The following is a 19,950-nucleotide window of genomic DNA, read 5'->3' as shown; positions in this document are numbered from 1 at the left end:
TGGGGCTCTAGGGGTGTTACCATACTGCAAATAATAGACTAGAAACTGACCTTAAACAGGAGTGAGACTGACAATTTCAAGTTACTTTCGCAGTATCGTCAACCCCAAATGTTCAAAAGTCATGAGTCAGGCTCATGAAAAATCGTGAGATTGGCTTAAAAATAATGAGATTATTTAAAAATAATAGATTTGGTGTTTTTTGAGGTGGCCTTCTGCTTTTTGAGTCTTTAGGCTTCACTGGGGTCACATTTTGAAGATTTTGCCACAGTCACAAGGGCTAGAAACTTACTTTTTCTTTAAGAATGAAGGCTGAAATCATCCCATATCCACCTGACTCCAGGAGCTGGGGCTTTAAGGAAAACAATAATTATCACGTTTCAGAGTGGTAGCCATGTTAGTCTGTATCAGCAAAAACAACAAGGAGTCCTGGTGACACCTTAGAGACTAACAAATTTATTTATTTATTCGTGGGCTAAAACCCACTTCATCAGATGCATGGAGTGAACATACAGTAGGGAGGTATAAATACACAGTATATGAAAAGATGGGAGTTGCCTTACCAAGTGGAGGGGGCAGTGCTAACGAGCCAATTCAATTAAGGTGGAAGTGGGCTATTCTCAACAGTTGAAAAGAAGGGGTGGAAATCACTTCTGTAGTGCTAATGAGGCCAATGTAAACAAAGTGGCCCATTTCAAACAGTTGACAAGAAGGTGTGAGTATCAGCAGGGGGAAATTACTTTTTGTAGTGACCCATCCACTCCCAGTCTTTATTCAGGCCTAATTTGATGGTGTCCAGTTTGCAAATTAATTCCAATTCTGCAGTTTCTCGTTGGAGTCTGTTTTTGAAGTTTTTTTTTTTCAAAAGTCACTGCCAAACTAAATCCAGGGGCAGTTTTTATCGTAGGGGTGCTCATAGCCATTGAACCAAACTGTAAACCCTGTATATAATGGAAAACACTTCAAGGCAGCGGGTACAGCAGCACCCTCAGCACCCCTAGTTCCAGCACCTATGTCCAGGGGCATGACAAAGATAGGAATGTACCATACCCCAGGATCTGGGGTCCCATTGAAGTCACTGGAAAAGCTCGCATTGATTTCAAGGCACTCAAGATTTCACTGCTGAGCTGTTAAATTTAATCTCCAGTGGGCCCATGGGAGTTGTGGGGGTGGAGTCTGCAGAGAGGGGCAGCATGCAGAGCCATGTGCCGCCCCCCGCCAGGGGCTGCAGGGGCATGATGGCCGCATCTGGGAGTAGCACGGGGTTGGGGCAGGCAGGGAGCCTGCTTTACTTAGCCCCGCTGTGCTGCCGACTAGGAGCCGCCTGAGGTAAATAAGTGCTGCCCGGCGGAAGTCTGCACCCCCCCAAACGCCTACCCCCAGCTCTGAGCCCCTTCCCAGAGCCAGCACCCAGTACCCCCTCCCACACCCTGAACCCCCTCCCGTACCCCAACTCCAATCCCCTGCCCCAGCCCTGAGCCCCCTCCCAGAGCCAACATCCCATACCCACTCCTGCACCCCAAACCTCTTCCCCGCACCCCAACACTCTTCCCCAGCCCAGAGCCCCCTCCTGCACCCAAACTCCCTCCCACAGCTTGCACCCCCACTACATCCTGCACCCCAACTCCCTGCCCCAGTCTCAGCCCGGAGCCCCCTCCCACGCTCTGAACCCCTCAGCCCCAGTCCAGAGCCTGCACCCCCTGACGCACCCCAACCCCCTGCTCTAGCACAGTGAAAGTGAGTGAGGGTGGGGGAGAGTAAGCGATGGAGGGAGGGGGGATGGAGTGAGTGGGGTGGGGCCTCATGGAAAGAGTGGGGTAGATCCTGGGTTGTACTTAAATTCAAAAAGTGATCTTGTGCATAAAAAGGTTGCAGACCATTGCTTTAAAGAGGTGGTTTAAGGATGATGAAGTCATTCCTGTTGCCATGTAGGAGACTGGATTAGATGAGCCACAAAAATTATCTTGCTCTTGGAGCAAATTCAGACATGACATAGCTTAAGTCACAGCAAGGTACGAAAGTGAGGGTGTAAACTGGGGCAAATTACAGACTAAGAGCTTGATTCTCCACTTTCTTGTACTTTGTGCAGTCAGTTACACTTGTGCAAAGGAGATGGAAGATCTGATCTGATATCAGTTTACACCCACTTCTTGCAGGTTTAAGGGACTTCACAAGCTTCAAGGAGGTGAAGAATTAAAACTAGAAGGGGCAGGGCTGTTGCAGTCAACAATAGGATGTAAGAAGGTGTCAGATAAAAGAGCCTGCCCTCCACCCAACACACAGTCAAATTCTGCTCTCAGCTAAATGTGGAATCCCTGACATCGACTGAATTACTCCAGATTTATACCAATATAACTGTCAGCAGAATTCCTTCTTACCTTTGTAGTTTTGCAGCTACAGATCCACCTTTCCATCCCCTTGATGTGTAAATTACACTAAATTGCAACCGTTTTTACTCTCTCTAATCCATATTGTGACAGGGCAAGGCCAGCTGGCTATAGAAATGTAGTGGGAGATAGATATATTAGCTCCAGGCTAAACAAATCCCTGGTACCAGGATAAGTGAAATGGCAGCTGCTCCAGGTCAATTAAGACACCTGGGGGCAATTAAGAACTTTCCAGAAGGCAGGGAGAAGGCTAACTTGATTGGGACACCTGAAGCCAATCAGGGGCTGGCTGAAACTAGTTAAAAGCCTCCCAGCCAGTCAGGTGGGTGTGGATGTCAGGAGCTGTGGGAGGAAGTTGTGCTGTTGGAGAGACTGAGGAGTACACACCATATCAGGCACAAGGAAGGAGGCCCTGAGGTAAGGGTGAAGTGGAGCTTGAGGAAATGAGGGCTGCTGTGGGGGGAGTAGCCCAGGGAATTGTACATGTAAAAGGTCAGCTACCATAGCTGGTACTATTAGGGTCCCTGGGCTGGAGCCCGGAGTAGAGGGTGGGCCCAGGCTCCCCCCCTGCACCTTTGCCCCCTGATTAATCACTGAGACTGGGAGACAACAGAGACTGTGCAAGGAAGGATAACTTCTCCTCACTTCCCTCGCTGGCTTATGATGAAAATGGCTCAGTAGACTGTGACCCTTGTCTCTAGAGAGAGAAGGGTTACATAGAGGGTCAATGTGAGCCTCTGAGGCTAGCGAAATCTGCCAGGAAAAGTGGGACCCACGGAGGAAAGGACAGAGCTTTGTCCCAATATGTAATTTACATCCTCTACATCCCCCTGACTCACTCTCTCATCCCAGCTATGATACAAAGACATCTCACTAGTAGAGAGGAGGCTTGGTCAGTATTTATTGATGGTACTTACTGAGTGTTTCTCTCATTGTGTATGACACAATGTTTCTTGGAAGCCCAAGTGCTTTCATAAGCTTCCTTCCCCCTCCATGGTCACAGCCTAGTGCATTGTACTGTGGGAACATCACCACTAGCTGGCTGGAGAGAATGCATTTTAATATTTTGATGAGATTACCCATGGTTCTAATGCAGCTGAGATCAATACAAGCCTCATTATAGCTTCTAAAATAAGTGAGTCCTGAAATAGCTGATAGCAGATCCAGGCTGGTTCTCTGAATTCATTACAATAGCACTTCTTGGGAAAGATCCTCAGCTGATGTAAGTCAATGTAACTCCATTGATGCCAGGGAAACTACATCAATTTACGCCAGCTGAGGATCTGACTCTTTATGTTCACAAGGCTATTGCTAGAGTGACAGCCTCAGACCCATCTAAAGTGTTCTGATCTTGAGCAGTTACCTTGAGCACAGAGGTATCCCATGCAGGAAAGGCCTGTGGAGTTTAGTAAAGAATACACATTCTAAAGAAAAGTGATCGAACCAAGCCACAGAATTCTACAGCAGGGATACGTGCTTAACATTCTGCTGGGCTGGTTTTAAAATCTACAGAGAGTCTCATTTGCTATTAAATGCTATAAGGCTCCATTACATTTCTCTAGCCCTCTATTAGTTTCATCCCTATTAAATTCCAGAAGGCTTTTCCAGAAGTCCAGAGGCACTGACGCTTCTCACTCTCCTTTCCTTCCAGGTCGTAGGATGAATCCCTGTTTAATCCATGCACAAGACATTAGCTTACTGTCCTTTTTTTTTTTTTTTTAACCTATAGCTGGGTCCCAATGAATGTTTCTGTGAGGAGTTATCCAGAAATCAACAGGGCGATGGTTATTTCTCTCTCCCGAGCAGACAAAAGTTTGTAGTGCAGGAACTGTCAGGCCCTATCCATGAGGGAAACCAGGCTGAGGCCAGCTGCAGTGAATTAGGGCATCCTCCCAATGCACTATAAGAGAGAAGTGCTCTGAGCTGTCTGCACTAGAAATTGTACAGTGCATAGGAGCCCTTTTAAGAAACTGGGCCATGGGAGCCTCTTTTGAAGCTCTTAATTTAAACTCTTCGGGCTTGTCTGCACTTACACAGGTGCAGCTGTGCCACGGCAGCGCTTAGTAAAGATACTACAAATGCCGACGGGCATAGGCGCTGACTTTTATTTTTCCCCAGGGGTACACCACCCCTGCTCTGCCCGAGGCCCCACCCCCACTCTGCCTCCTCCCCCAAGGCCCTGCCCTCACTCCGCCTCTTCCTGCCCTCACTCCGCCCTCTCCCAAAGCCACTATTTTTTTCCAATGGGTGCTCCAGCCCCGGTGCACCCACAGAGTCGATGCCTATGCTGACAGGAGAAATCCCCAAGAGGTGGTAGCTATACTGATGGGAGAAGCCCTCCTGTCACTATAGCTCTGTCTACACTGGGAGTTTGGCCTATATAACTGTGTTGCTCAGGGGTGTGGATTTTCCATGCCCCTGAGCGACGTAGTTACACCAACATAAATCTATGGTGTAGACCAGGGCTTAGGGTCTGATCACTTTGTCTGTTGTAAACACGCCGTTCAATGTACTTCAAGGGGAGTTGTTTGCATTAATTGGGCTCTAAAAGGCCTTAGTATGACTATCAGTCTCTCACCTGGCCTGTCACAATATCATTCGGGATTAGTTCTTTGGCTCCTGTGTAAATTGCAGAGTAGGGCCCCAACTGTGCCGTCGCTTAACCTAGTGTAAATCTGGAGTAACTCAGCTGACTTCATTGGGGTTTCCCTGGACTACCATTGGTGTAATCAAAAGAAGAACTTGTCCTTTGCTACCTCTAGCCTGGATAACTGCATGGCTGGACAAGGGGATAGCCTTGACGACATTAGCTAGCGCAACATGTGACTATTCACTGGCCATATTATGTGGGTGCAATAGGAAGGACGGTGCAAGCAGGCTTCATCCCCATCTTGCATGCCTCATGTGATGGCCAGGTTTAGTTGCATTATTGGCATATAGAGAAGAACAGAAAGTCTCGCAATGTTCACCCTTAAGAGTACAAGTTGCCCATCAGGGGATAGGGAAGAAGCAGCTGCAGGAGATGGCCAAGATGTAGCTGACTGAAGACCGTGCTGCATAAAGAAATTTGAGAAAGGACTGTGCCTTTGGAGACAGTCTTTCCTTGGTTGTCCCCTAGGGTGAGGTGTGTCTGCTCTGCCCCAAGCTCAGTGCTGTGGCTATGTGCCACAATATAACCCTTCCTTGGTATGTGGAATGCATAGTCCTATTCTCCATAGATGTCACTGGCTCCTAGTTCATTTTCCGGTGCAAGTCAAAGCATTCATTCTGATCGATAAATTCCTTCAGGATGTAGGTCCTGCCTGTCACAGAGTCACTCTCTACACACCGTCTCAACAACCGAGATTAGTAGGGGCCCTCCTGTTGCCAATACTTTCAACTGAACTGTAGGCAAAAGGTATTATCAGTGGAGAGCCCTTGACGCCAGAGTTTGCATCCCCTGCTGGGCTGATGGAGTCTGAGTCTGCTGACTTTTGGGACATGCTCCCAGGGTCACCTGTAACCTCTGGAGTTTTTGAAAGGTGAATGTGGGTTGAGTGGAAGTCATTACATTAGTGACTCTTTGACCTTTGCCAAATGATTTGAAAAGGTAATATTCGGATTGACGCCCAGACTCTTTGTGAACAAAGAAATAATTCTCCTAGGAGCACACAAGTCTATAGCCAGGAGAGAGCCTGGGTTATTAGAATCTAGTAATATGAGGGAAACCGATATCTGGAAGTTTGCCTGCTTCATTCAGAGGCAGTCACTCCAGCAGAGCTGGTTCATCCTGTTCTGGCTGATAGCATGCAACTTCTGTGCTTTTAAAGGAAGGAGCAAATGCTGCCAAGAGACTCCAGTAATCTGATGGTGTCTCCAAAAGCTATCATTTCAATTACATTGTTTGGATTTGAGCATTAATGGACATAGCGCTGGCGCAGTCACAAATGCAATTATAAATAGCGCTCCTCCTTTCACTTGAGAGTATACCCTAACCCTCCCCCGCCCCCGCGCGCGCATTAATAGACAAAATCCAGGCCAACACAGGACATTGGGTCCATTCAAGTTAATTTTACAAGAGTGGTTATTTCCTTGAGAGTGATTATCTTGAATTTGAAGAATTAGATCTAGGCTTTTGTTTTAGGCCCATGTTTAAACACACCTGAACACAGGTGAAGTTCAGATTCAGATCTCTATAAAAAGCTAAAACCCAAGAACTCAGATTCAAACATGCTTGATCCTGGGCTAAATCTGAATTTTGTCGTTCAGCTCATCCTTAGCATAATACCAGCATTAGACACTTGTGAAGAATGAGTGTACACAATAACTGTTACACAGAATGGGCTAGGTCCTCAGCTGATATAAACTGGTATATAGTCCCTTTGATTTCAGGGGAGTTATGCCAAAACACACCAGCTCAGCATGTGGCCGTTTGTCTGAATCTGTTCTCACTTACACTGCTGCTACTCCACTGAAGTAAACTCTGTGCTGGTGTAAAAGAGTGCAGGTGCATTGAGTTTGAGGAGCTTTGGCTTTTTACATTGGCAGAGTATCTGGCCCATTGACTTATTCCTGATTTACACCTTACTCCAAGGACTTCTGGTTTAGACTGGTTTGAGATCACAGTCTGGCACAGCCTTTTCAAAAACCGGCTACAGCATGCTCTAGCCTTGATTTCAGTTCTTCTCATTTGATGACTCTCCGAGTTAATGACTGTATTTTCTAATGGGATCAGCAATTTTCTGCTAGAGAAATTCATTATAATAAGCACCATCATAGTCCAAATAAAAATAACTTACTCAACAATAAACAAATGTAAACTCTTTCAACATTGCACCTGGTATTTCTATCTAAGGTAGATCTAAGTCCCTCATAACTGTAGTAATGGTCTCACAACAACCTCTTTGAGGTAAGGAGACCTCGTATCCCCATGAGTAAAATGGGGAAATAAGGGCATGTCTTCACTGCAGAGTTAACATGGTGATCAGCAGCGGGGTTAGCCTAGCCTAGATGTGAGCAGCCACACTGCAAAGCACTGCCTGAATTATCGGGTCCTGACTTGTGCTTCCCCCACCAGTCACCTGGACTTCTGGTGTCGTATCCCATGTTTCTATGTGCCACAGCGAGATGAGCCGCTGTGATTCTTTCCCTGTGTGCTGTGGGAGAACTTATTAGTCCTTTTGGGCACACGAGTAGGGGTGGATTGTGAAGAACTATCAGCACTCAAAAGGTTTAGCCTGTGCCCTCATAGCAGAGTCGGTGGGGCCTGGATCCATAAATGTACTTGGGCATCTAAGCCCCATTTTTAGGCTACAAGCTAAAACCCAAGTAAGGCTTTCACTCGGGCTGGTAACCCGAGTGATCTACATGTGGCATGTGATGCTGAGTGTCACAGGGCCTAACTTTTAGGCACCTAGGAAGGTCAAAGAAACAACACTGAGATCCACAAAGCCTGTGTTAGACACCTAAGTTCTCTATACAATGCATGGGGAGAGACTTGTGCCTCAGAATGCAATTCACAAAAGCCAGCACAATCTACAGTAACGGTCAATGGAGCAGGGGGACTGAACTCCAGGTGTCCCACGTTGATACCATAACCACCAGGCTACAGCGCCATTCTCACATGCTCTTTTGCCTGTGTCGATTTAAGTAGCCTCCTCCGGCAGCCAGATTTTGAACGGGGCCTGATTTGGCAGATGTGCTCAGAGCACGTTTCTTGGATCAGGCCACAGATGAGTTAGGCAGAACACAGGAACTTAAGAACATAATATAAAAATGGCCATACTGGGTCAGACTAAAGGTCCATTTAGCCCAGAGCCGGTGATCTCAGGCACCAGCTTCCTCTTTTCCATGGGTGTGCTCAACCCCCGCTCAGCCTCAGGCCCTGCCCACACTCCACCCCTTCCTCCATGCCCCCACCCCCACCCTGAAGCACCCATGGAGTCAGTGCCTATGTAGGTAATCATCAAGCGATCCATCCCCTGTCACCCATTCCCAACTTATGGCAAACACAGGCTAGGGACACCATCCCTGCCTAATCTGGCTAACCAGCCATGATGGACCTATCCTCCATGAACTTATCTAGCTCTTTTTTGAACCCTGTTATAGTCTTGGCCTTCACAAATCCTCTGGCAAAGAGTTCCACAGGTTGACTGTACATGGTATGAAAAAATACTTCCTTTTATTTGTTTTAAATCTGCTGCCTATTCATTTCATTTGGTGACCCCTACTTCTTGTGTTATGAGAAGGAGTAAATAATACTCCCTTATTTACTTTCTCCACACCAGTCATGATTTTATAGACCTCAATCATATCTCCCCTTAGCCATCTCTTTTCCAAGCTGAAAAGTCTCAGTCTTATTAATCCCTGCTCATATGGAAGCAGTTCCATCTCCCTAATCATTTTGGTTGCCCTTTTCTGAACCTTTTCCAATTCCAATATATCTTTTTTGAGATGGGGCAACCACATAGAATCATAGAAGGTTAGGGTTGGAAGGGACGTCAGGAGATCATCTAGTCCAACCCCCTGCTCAAAGCAGGACCAATCCCCAATTTTTGCCCCAGATCCCTAAATGGCCCCCTCAAGGATTGATCTCACAACCCTGGGTTTAGCAGGCCAATGCTCAAACCACTGAGCTATCCCTCCCCCCTAAAGAGCAGAAGCCACACTCTCCATCCAGCACACGGAGTGGCCAGCATGGGGCTTGAACCCATGACCTTGGCGTTATTAGCACCACGCTCTACCCAGCTGAGCTAGCCAGCCCACACAAATACTGCATCCAGTATTCAAGATGTGGGCGTACCAAGGATATATATATAGAGGCAACATGATATTTTCTGTCTTTTCCAAAGAGAGGAACACATATCTTCTTCCATTTTGTGAACTGCACTGGAGTTTAGGTATGAGACAGGCTTCCAGAGGCCTACAGTGAGGCAGCAGTGCACATGCCCAGAGGCAGGAACTTAAGACACCTAGAGAACTTATACAGTGAAAACTTAAGTTCCTAAATTCACTTGGTGCCTATAGGGTTAGGTGGCAGCCATGCAGCAGTTTTATGGATCATAATGGTGCCTAAAATCTGGGGTGTAGGTGCCTAAATCCCTTTGTGGATCTGGGCCATAGTAATTAAGATTGAGATAGGCATTCCAACCTAAATCCACTTTTTAGTTGCCTATATTTTGCTTTTTGGATTAAAATGTTATCATGCTTGGTCTGATCCTAAGACTGAAATTTTGGCAAAAGCTTGAGGAAAAATAATGAATCCAAATACAGAATTTTAAAACCACCCCATCAAAAGTAATAGGGAATTTATCCCTGCTGTAGAATTCTAAAGGTTGGTTTAAACATTCTGCAGAAAGGTGATTGTTCTCTATTCAATTCTATAGGACTGTTCCATAAGGGATATCTCTGTGCTATGGTCTGAGAGATCTGTATGTAACTGTCCTTGATCACCATTCTCATGGGTTCTGAGGATGTCACATTAGTGATAGTCTCATGCATATAAAGGGATAGATCCTCAGCAGGTATAAACTGCTCCATTGAAATCAAAGACAGAAGGAAAGATGGCCCAGTGGTTAGGGTGTTAGCCCTGAGTTAGGGCTAGAAGATCCATATCCAATTCCCTGCACTGCCACAGATGCCTTGTGTGATCTTGGGCAAGTCACGTAGGGGCAGATTTTTAAAGGTATTTAAGCACCTAAAGAGGTACATAGGCACTTGGTAGGATTTTCAAAAGCACCTAGGTGACCGATTCCTATTGTGGGAGTGAGGCACCTACAATGCTTTTGAAAATCCCACTAAGTGCCTATCTGCATCTTCACTTGTCTAAATATCTCTTTAAAAAAATCTGTCCCTTTGTCGCTCTGTGCTTCAGTTCTCCATTTTCACAATGGAGCTAACAGATCTTCTCTACTCTAAAGGGGAGTGTGAGAGTAAATGCATTAAAGATGGTGAGATACCCAGATACTATGGTAATAATGGCCATATAAATACCATAAATAGCTGTGTATTTGGACCAGGGTATTTTATCCACTCCTCAAAATTTGCCCAGGGTCAGTCGGTGAATAGAGTATTGCAAGGCTGATCTATTATTTATTAATAAAAATCATCCAAAACAAGCCACTTATGTCTGAGGAATAAAAGGAAGCATGAGTATTTAGATATGTTTCTTGGTCAATGGAATTACTCCATATAAGGGTTGCTATCTCATGCCCTTTATGAATTAATACATCTGGTCACAGAGTGTTATTAAAAATATAAAGTATATAAAAATGCAAATATTGAGTAAATCCATAGTAACGTCATTGACATACAATATATCCCAGTACTGCAATCTCGGCACAATTAGATGGTTTCTTCATTACAAGAAGTTCACCAACAGCTACATGCATACACAGACCAGGGCGACTGGTGCCTCAGAAATACCTAAAATAGAAAGCTGAATAAGGACCATTCAAATGTTGAATATTTTTAAGCTATTAGGCTACACTGAAAGAAATGCAGAAATGTTTACAAAGTTTAGTGGACACTGATTTACTTGGAGATGGAATATGATAAGTTTAATTTGCAATGTCCAGCAAGATTTATGGGGGCAGTGGAGGGTTATAAAAGCTTGCAAATAGCAGCCTTAATCCTGCAGTTCTGACACAAGCAAAATTCCCATTGGCTTAAATCAGCTCTTATTGCAACATTTCTACCATTTGGGGTGAAATACTGCAAGGACAGTTCATGAGATTTCAGTGTTGTCAAATCCAAACCTGCCTCACACCCAAACCCTGAACTTTACCCTAAACCTAATCCCAATCGGAATCCAGATCCGAACACTGAATCCAGTCCCAGCTGCAGTGTCAGAGAGGGGCTTGTTCTAAACCAGCTTATTGGTCATGTTCTGCAGGTGCTGTCACAACCACAAAGCTAACCTTGGTGCATGAGAACCCTACAAACATGGGCAGACAGATACATGGGCCCCATGGACAGAATCACAATGTAGCTGTTACACTCAATGCCAGGAGCACCTGACCCGGCAATTGCAAAAGGAAGTTGGTCCCATGCAATAGTTTTTTTTTATTTTCTTCTGGACACCAATGACTATGAAACCATGGGCCAGATTCAAAGTATGCCCTAATTGCTTTGCGCCACTCTGGTGTCACAAAACTCGCTCAGCTGGCCACTTAACCTTGCTTTACAGCTGTTTTGCATCAACAGAGCAGCAAAAACCAGGCGGAGAACATCAATGATTATGGACCCAAGTTTCCAGACACATGCTGAAGCAGAAGGAAACGGGCACACTCACTACCCTACTTCAGGGGAAACGAGGTTAATTCAGCTGCTGTTTACACAGAGGTGCCACTGTGGCCCACTGGCCACACACACACACAGCACAAATAGGACAATTCTACACATGCAGAACAGCAGACATGCTTCTGCAGGAGAATGGAATTCAAAGGGTGGGAATGATGCATGAATTACTTTAAGGACAGTGATGCCATCCCACGCCTATGTGGTCATAAACTGAGTTGCACAAGTGTCCGCACCATTCATCCCCAACTGTTTTTATGCAGCATGCCTGAGTGCAGCTCATTCAAGTCACTTAACCTCTCTGGTGGAGGAGGAGATTCAACAACATTGGGAGAGCAATAGCAGCTCCATTCATCTGTTAAGTGCTGGAAAATCCACCAGGAGACCCTGGCCTGGCCTTTTCCCTGATCTCCTGCCTCAGTTCTGTGGCTTTATCAGACACAGAGTGTTTCCAGACCAGTGGTGCCTACCTTGGCCATGTCTAAGCCAGAAGGCATGGCAATGCCCTCCATGGATCAGCAGTAACATTCAGTGGTACGAGTGCAGCTTGTGCAACAGCACTATGGCAAAATGAGTCAGTGACATCTCCTGTGAACTGGGGAACGTTAATCTTCCTGAGATCTGGGTCTTCAAATGCTAGCAGACTTGACAGCAGCTCCTCTTGGCGAGCCCTTAAGGAGACATGCACACTTGTAAGGTTCTCCTTCAGTTGCTGTTTGTGTTGCCAGGTATCAGTCAAGCTATATACATTCAACACATGAAAGTCACCCACAGCAGCATGATCACCTTCCTGGTGGGGTTTCTCAGCTTACCAGGCCCCATTTATTAGGTTTTTCTCCCAGAAGTTAGACTCTACAGTCACAACGCTGCTGTTAGCAGGGTGCCATGTGCCCCCATCACAGCCAGATTGCTTCATCCTCTCCCTGATCATCAGACCTAGTGTTGCTGCCAGGGTTCTGGCACTTCTTGGTGGAGCGAGATGTGCCATCTGTCTGGTACAATTCCAAGGAGACATCATCAATGGTGCCAGCACCATTCCTGCCATCAAAAATGTTACCCCAAACCTTATCTTCACCCAGCACAAGTGTTGTATGCCTGATCCCTCCTGTAAAGCATGTGTCCCTGTAATGCTACCAAGGAGATCAGATCCCATATTGGCCTGTATAGATAATGACACCCACTAACATAGTGGCTCTCAGACTTTTTTACTGGTGATCCCCTTAACATAGCAGGCCTCTGAGTGCAACCCCCCCGCCTTATAAATTAAAAACACTTTTTAATATATTTAACACCATTATAAATGCTGGAGGCAAAGCGGGGTTTGGGGTGGAGACTGACAGCTCGCAACCCCCCATGTAATAACCTCCCGACTGCCTGAGGGGTCCCGACCCCCAGTTTGAGAACCCCTGCACTAACGCTATCATGGAACAGCACTCAGGTTATTGCTGTCAGGGCTATTGACCCTGGCTGTTTGCTGGCATGACCTGAAGGCAAGGTGTGAGAAGTAGCATCCATAGTAGGGCATCCCTCAAGGCACATGAAGACATAACTCTTCTTTTGTAAGAATCATTCCAAGTGGGTTCATTATTCTACTCCCAGATTACTACCTACTATTAAAAGCAGATCTAACAATGGAATTCTACCATGTCCGGACACACTACTGTATTAACCGATTGAGAACTCCGAGTATGAGAGCCATATGCAGGAGGATAAAGGTGAAACATGTTCAGACTTGCTCCTAGGCATGTTTCTACCAACTATCTCAATACAAGTTGTCCCACCTGATTCCTTCTCTGCCATCAGCACTGGATGGTGTCACGTGCAAGAGGAGGCTTTCATAGTTCTGGTGATGTCTTCTCTGGCATCCAGAAAACTGTGTTGAAATGGATATGAGACAACTGCTGGATGTAGCTCATGGACCAGTCACAGCATGAGTACCACCTAGATGAGAAACACAAATTAAATGCAATGTGAGAAAGTGGTGGCATGCTTCAGAAAAAATTATTGGAGTACTGGGCGTAATAGGATTCCAGGAGCTTCAGGGGACTAATTTACCACATGTAGACACTGAACTGCAGGCCAGATTGCAGGAAACATGCCAATACCTTGCTGTTCCCCTTCACTCCCATCATGCAGCAACGGATTATGGATACACAACCAAAGGGAGTTAATACAGTATGGATGAATCTAAGGCCATACCATACCACTAGGAAAGTGAGGTCAGAGAACACCAGATGAACAAGTCATGTTAATCATAGCAGCCCCATGTAACTAGTGGCCAGAAACAAAATAAGTGGCAGCGTGCAGGGCAGACAGTGCAGCTTGACAACAGTATAAGGGAGGTAGAGCTGCATTACGTGTGTCCTTATCTGCACATGGCCGCACAGTGAGCGGAAAGGAACAGCACTGGTGACAAGTCTTTACTTACCAGACAGTGTTTCCAGGCCACAGAGGACTCCCACTATGACAGGATGCTTCATGACAATGGCCCCCTTTTGAGATGTAAGTGGTTGGCATGGAACTGGTCTCTCACAAGTTGCTTCTAAGTCCTTGTAAGAGTTGGGCAAACCCTTTTTCCTCCCAAACCAGCTCGTACTTCAGCAGAGTGGTCACAACTACCAATGGCATTTATAGCTGCACAGGTCTCCTTCCATTTCCTCCTCTTTGCAGCCTGGCCCCTTCGTCTCTCCCCCTTTCTGTGCATGTGGTATTGCAAGATATCGCTATTTGGTTTCCTTCTTCAAGACGATTCACTGCTAAATCCCTAATAGATCTACCCCTGCCTGACTTGGGGTTGAGCATAGGTGTGGCTCGGAACAGTTGGAAATGATCCAAAGTTCCTCTCCCCTTTCCTAGTCTGCTGCTGTTCACGCTGGCCCTTGCACTTGCACCTACCTTTCCGCAATTGCTTTCCCTGGAGACATGGGACTTGATTTTACTCTGACTTGCTCTAGTGAGCACCAGAACTAACTCTCACAAATCTCGAATTACACCAGTGCTCGCCAGCGTGAAAGGCGAATCAATCCCCATGGAGACAACATGCTCTGTAGACAGGGCACCTATCACTGCTCCATTGTATGTCTCACTTGGACCTCAACTGAACGACCCAGAAGAACTTACTATTTCTGGGTAGGGGTAGCAGTCAGTTAGAATGTAGGACATTGGCCTGTCACACCAACCATTCCATTCCCATACACCAGACCTGTCAGCGCTCCTTGAGCTGCTGATCCAGACATTCCAAAAACACTATGTTCCCATTTTAGGCCTGATCTTCAAAGGCGCTGAGCCCCTGCAGCTCCAATGAGATTCAACTGGAGGTTTGAAGGGCGAGCACTTCGGAAAAGTCGGGTCATAGATGCGTACAGCCATACATTGCATCACAGAAAAGAGATTGGGGAGGACATAGCATCCTGAGTCCACACTGATGTCAGTGGCTTGAGTGGTGCATAGTTCACCATGGTTGATCTTGGAGCAGATGCAAAAAAAAAAAAAAATCGTTTTAGTAAAAAATATCCCTAGCATCATATGCTCAAAGTATGGTCAACCCATGTGTAGGGACACATATTCTCCTCTGACATGACTGAGTTGCATCAGGGCTGCTCCTCACAGTCTATGTATCAACTTCCACATCCGCAGTTGTCTCCACAAATGTGTGATTGCATGTGCTTAGTATAGTATGTGTCAAGATGTGTGAACAGGGATGGGGAAGTGTGTGTGGTGATGTGGGTAGGACTTGTGGGTGTTGTGAGAGGATGGCTGCAGGCATGAGTGTGCATGTGAGGGGATTGCGCTTGTAGGGTAAAGTATTGGGGGCTGTTTATAGTACAAGTGTTAATAACTACAGTGGCAGGGCAGGGCTGTGCCTGTAGCGTGATTGGCTTTGATACCAATTTGAAAGATTTCCTGTATGTACTCACCTATATATCTAGTTTTGTAATCGTGTCTGTGGGGCAAATACCCTGTGGTTAGCACTGAGACTACAGTATTTGGCCAGTGCCCCTGTTGTTGGGGGGATCATTTTTACCAACGAGAGCAGGCTGAAAATTTTTTGTCAGAACTTCAGTTTGATGAAAAATTATTTTCGACCAAATGGAAAATGTCCAGGAAGACAGAAAAGTTGTGTTTTTTTTTTTAAATGTTGGATTTTCATTTTTTAAAAGCCCCCAAACCTAAAACTTTTTGGTTTTCAGTTATTTGACAAACACCCCCCTTGCAAAATTGGATCAAAACAAAAAAACCTTTTTTATCCAAAGTTTTGGCAGAAGAAAGAAAAAACACAAAACCATATGTTTCTTGACCAGCTCTACCTAGACTATATCAGCCAGTGAGTTGCTCCCTGGTAACCAGCCTGTTTCTGCACCTAAATCCAGCATTTCACCAGCACTGATGGGTGTTTGCAGCAGGGATGTAATCAGTGCTATGAATTTATGTGACTAGTGGTTGAACTCTATTCCTTCCTAACTCTGCAGAAGGCATTTGGGGCGTTGATCACATATTGCTTATGCAGCTTGCCATGTGTGCACTTTTGAGGGTGATTTTTTTGCCTTGCATGATCTTTTGCAAAAGAAGAGCCATTCGGGGCCACGGACTGTAAAAGAAAAGGAGGGGGTGGGAGATGATGGGCGTGGGGGGAAAGGTTTGTGGTTTGAAGTAGAAATAGTGCTCTAGTTCTGCATCTGAAAGAATGGGGGCTTTGTGAGAGAGAGGGAGGGGACGTGTAAACCAGCAGCAGTGTGAGAAGAAGCAGAGGCCAGACTTAAAGCAAGCGAGATATTGCCAAGATTTCATGCAAAGAGAATGAGGCCTGGAGCAGAGACAATCTTTGGGGAGTGAGGGGGAATTGGGAGAAGAGAGGAATGCTGGATCAACACACAGATGATGCAATCCTGGCAAGACAGCTGTGTCAAGCGTCCAGCTTCAGGAAATCTGACCTTGCTTATAGCATAGCACATATAAAATCACCTTTGCTTTATTTCTTACAAGTTATAAACTAATCTATTTAGTGAGGGAAATGGGTCCCTAGTCTCTCCCCTTTTGTGGCCTCTTCACTGCATGTCAGCAGCATGTAAAGGCCATAAAGGAGGCAGAATGGCCCCTGGGAATAAACCCTGGGAGCGTGAGGCTACATCTTGCATCATGTTCCTTTTGCAGCCCTCAGTTCAGGGGCAAGTAAGGGATGGATTAGGAGTGTATGTGAAGGGGCTGACTCACCACTAGCACCTCTATGTGGCCAGGCATGGCATAGCAGCTCTCTCCTTGTCAGATATCTCTAGCCCAGGGGCGGCCAACCTGAGCCTGAGAAGGAGCCAGAATTTACCAATGTACATTGCCAAAGAGCCGCAGTAATACATCAGCAGGCCCCCCATCAGCTCCCCTCCACCCCCCGGTCCCAGCGCCTCCTGCCCACCGGCAGCCCCGCCAATCAGCACCTCCCCCTCCCTCCCCGCACCTCCCGATCAGCTGTTTTATGGCGTGCAGGAGGCTCTAGGGGTGTGTAGAGAGGGTGGAGCGAGGGCATGGCAAGCTCAGGGGAGGGGGTGGAGTGGGGGCAGGGCCTGTGGCAGAGCCAGGGGTTGAGCAGTGAGCCCTCCCGCCCCATGAGAAAGTTGGCGCCTGTAGCTCCAGCCCCGGAGTCGGTGCCTGTACAAGGAGCCGCATATTAACTTCTGAAGAGCTGCGTGTGGCTCCGGAGTCACAGGTTGGCCACCCCTGCTCTAGCCAATGATTGCTCCAGGCCTGCAGTTGTCTGCCTCTTCCTTTGACTTGGCCCTCCAACCAGATCACTTTAAAGTCTCTCCCCTCTCGCGGTAGTCAACGAACAAAAAACAAGGGGAATTAATGGAAATGAACTGAGTTTACAGGTAATAGTGGAGAATGGGTCTCTCACAAGGTGCATGAGCACCTGGCCATCCCTTTCTTCAGGAAGGGGCCATCAGTCAACTGGGGAGGGGACACCTTCAGCCAGTCCTCTCTTCAAGAGCTGAAGGTTAAAAATCTGATGTGCTCCCCTCCCTGGTCTACCACCCACTGAGCTGGGGGGTCTCTCTCTTAAGCTCCTCCCTCTAAGCCTGACACTGCTCACAGGTGCAAGGATGCACAGCCATCTGAGCCTACATTAGCTCATTAACCCCATATTGTCCAGTCTGGGGTTTCTATACCCCATCACAGAGCGGGAGAGGGCATGGTGCATTCCGGCTATCCTAGGCTGGTGAAGTAACCCAGAGGTGAATATCGGAAGCTGGTATAACTTAGAGCTGTCCCTGAGGTGGCTGTAAGTTGTGCCAGGGAACAGACAGCTCTCCAGCAGGACCCGGCAGATGCAAACGTGGCTTAAAGGTATCTCACATTGTCCACCCCACCTGAGTTGAGCCCCTGAGAGAGAGAACTCAGAATTGGGGTGGAGGCCTGAACTGAATATTCAGTGACTTTTTTTTCACTTTAAAAAACATTATTTCTGAATAAATGCTTTCTGTGATTGCCAGATAAATATTTCCTGAGCTATTTCAAACCTTGGTGAAAAGCTCTCTAGGGTTTTCAAGTTCCATAGTGTAGGGTGGGGCTGGCAGAGGGAAGGGGTGAGCAATGGAGGCAATGGAGCATGGCGCAGGGAGGTCAGTCCCCAGAGTGAGGGGCCCGCCAGAGTCAATGGGGCATGGCATGGCAGGGGCAGCCCCACTCCACCCAGCCCACTGCAAGGGCACTATTTACGAACTGGCAGTTGCCAGATGCACAGTGGCTGGCCTGGCCCTGTGCTGCCAGCCTGCTCCTTCCCCTCGGGGGTAGACCCATGCCATGCCACACCACACAGCCTCCCCTGCCCAATACCTCCCAACTCCCTATGGCCAGAGCCCCCTCCCAGACCCACTATGCCCAGTGCTCCCCTAGACCTCCCCCACAAATGCACAGCACCCTGCACACCAACACCCCCCTGCCCAGCGCCCCCCTGCTCACAGCCCCATCACAACTGCCCAGCACCCCACATAGAACGCCCACTGCCTAGTGCCCCAACACACAAATCTTCGCCGCCTCCCCACAGCCCAACATCCCACCCAGGCCCCCTGGAGACCCACTCACCATCCCTGCTGGGAGGCGACTGTGTCTGCCGGGCTGAGCCAGCAGCATAGACAGGGCTGGTCCCGGGGCCGGGAATTGCTCCAGCCCCTCGGGAGTGGCACGATCAGCCAGGCCAGGGCCTACCCCAGCCAGGATCCCTCAAGATGCATTTGCCTGGAGGGGCCCAGCCAAGGGCCCCCCCCACCCCCACCCCCTCTACTGTCACCCCTCCTCCCCCTGTCCCCAGCTGAGTCTGGCCAGGCTTCTGCACCAGTCCCAGGCGGCTCAGCTCTGGGGAGACAGTTGCGGCCCCACAGCTGGTGGGAAGCAGAGACTGCCTGGAGCCAGAGGTGCACTGGGGTCCAGCCAGGGGGCAGAGAGGAGCAGGGGGCAGAGAGGCTAGGGGGCAGAGAGGAGGCCTCGGCCAGCCAGCGGGCAGACCAAGAGGAGCAAGTGGGGGTGGAGGGAGCCAGCGGGGTCTCGGGGCGCAGTGCAAGCGGAGCTGGCCAGGGCCCCTTCTGAGCATGGGCCCGGTTCCATGGAGCCAGTGCGCCATTGTAAGCCTGCCACTGCACTCACACCCACCTCTACTGACACAGGACGTTCATACCAGCCTTGGCCACAAACCTTTAGCTGCATGGCTACATCGAGGAGTTTGCAATTGCCAAAGAACAGAGCACTATGGACCAGAGGCTCGTTTTCCACCCTACTCCCTTTAGTGCTATTTGGATTGTCTGAGTAGGCCCAGCCTACCGTATAATCACAATCATGACCCTTTGTGACTCCTGGGGTTTGAAAAGCCATGACAGCTTCCATCTCAGCTGAACACTGAAAGGGGGTTCCCAGATGGACTGCATGTAATTAAATTACTTTTGTAAAGTATTTGGATAGTGTGCTTTCAAGATGTGCAATAAATGGTGTTATATCGGTGGAACTCTCCAAATTCACTGAAGCCCACTAGAACCCAATTCCTTTGAAACAGGCACTGGACTACACATATATAATGGGCATGGACTACACATAGAGTAAGTGGCACAACTTGCAGAAGGGATGTGAAGTGCCTGTACACTGTACACATCCCCTAGATATCACAGCTATTCATCAGAGTTTTAAAACAATTTATAGGGTGGTTTTTGTTACTGTTTAACTGAGTTATGAAAACATAGTTTATAAATGCACAGTGATCCAAAAGAGAGAGAGAGAGAGAGGCTGACATGCCAGTTTTCTAGAGAACAGC

At 47.5% G+C, this 19,950-nt stretch overlaps 1 long non-coding RNA gene and 1 other non-coding gene across 3 annotated transcripts in view; both read right to left on the bottom strand.

Moving 5' to 3' along the window:
• LOC114018789 overlaps positions 1–19,950 on the bottom strand; it is a 56,470-nt gene that overhangs the window by 13,321 nt on the left and 23,199 nt on the right. The window contains exons 2-4 of one of the 2 annotated variants that reach the window (XR_006285831.1): positions 13,442–13,601; positions 12,131–12,331; positions 10,676–10,787 (exon numbers count right to left, since the gene is read on the bottom strand). This is a non-coding gene — a long non-coding RNA (uncharacterized LOC114018789). Of the gene's footprint in view, positions 1–10,438; positions 10,788–12,130; positions 12,332–13,441; positions 13,602–19,950 lie in introns of those variants that run through there. The other variant, XR_003564025.3, reaches the window with a different exon arrangement.
• On the bottom strand, positions 9,052–9,125 carry TRNAI-AAU. The gene has a single exon. It is a non-coding gene; the product is annotated as a tRNA-Ile (tRNA).

Source organism: Chelonia mydas, chromosome 1 (assembly GCF_015237465.2).
Source record: "Chelonia mydas isolate rCheMyd1 chromosome 1, rCheMyd1.pri.v2, whole genome shotgun sequence".
Lineage (NCBI taxonomy): Eukaryota > Metazoa > Chordata > Testudines > Cheloniidae > Chelonia > Chelonia mydas.
Note: the sequence above shows the minus strand (reverse complement) of the source record. Positions and strands in the feature narration are given on the sequence as shown.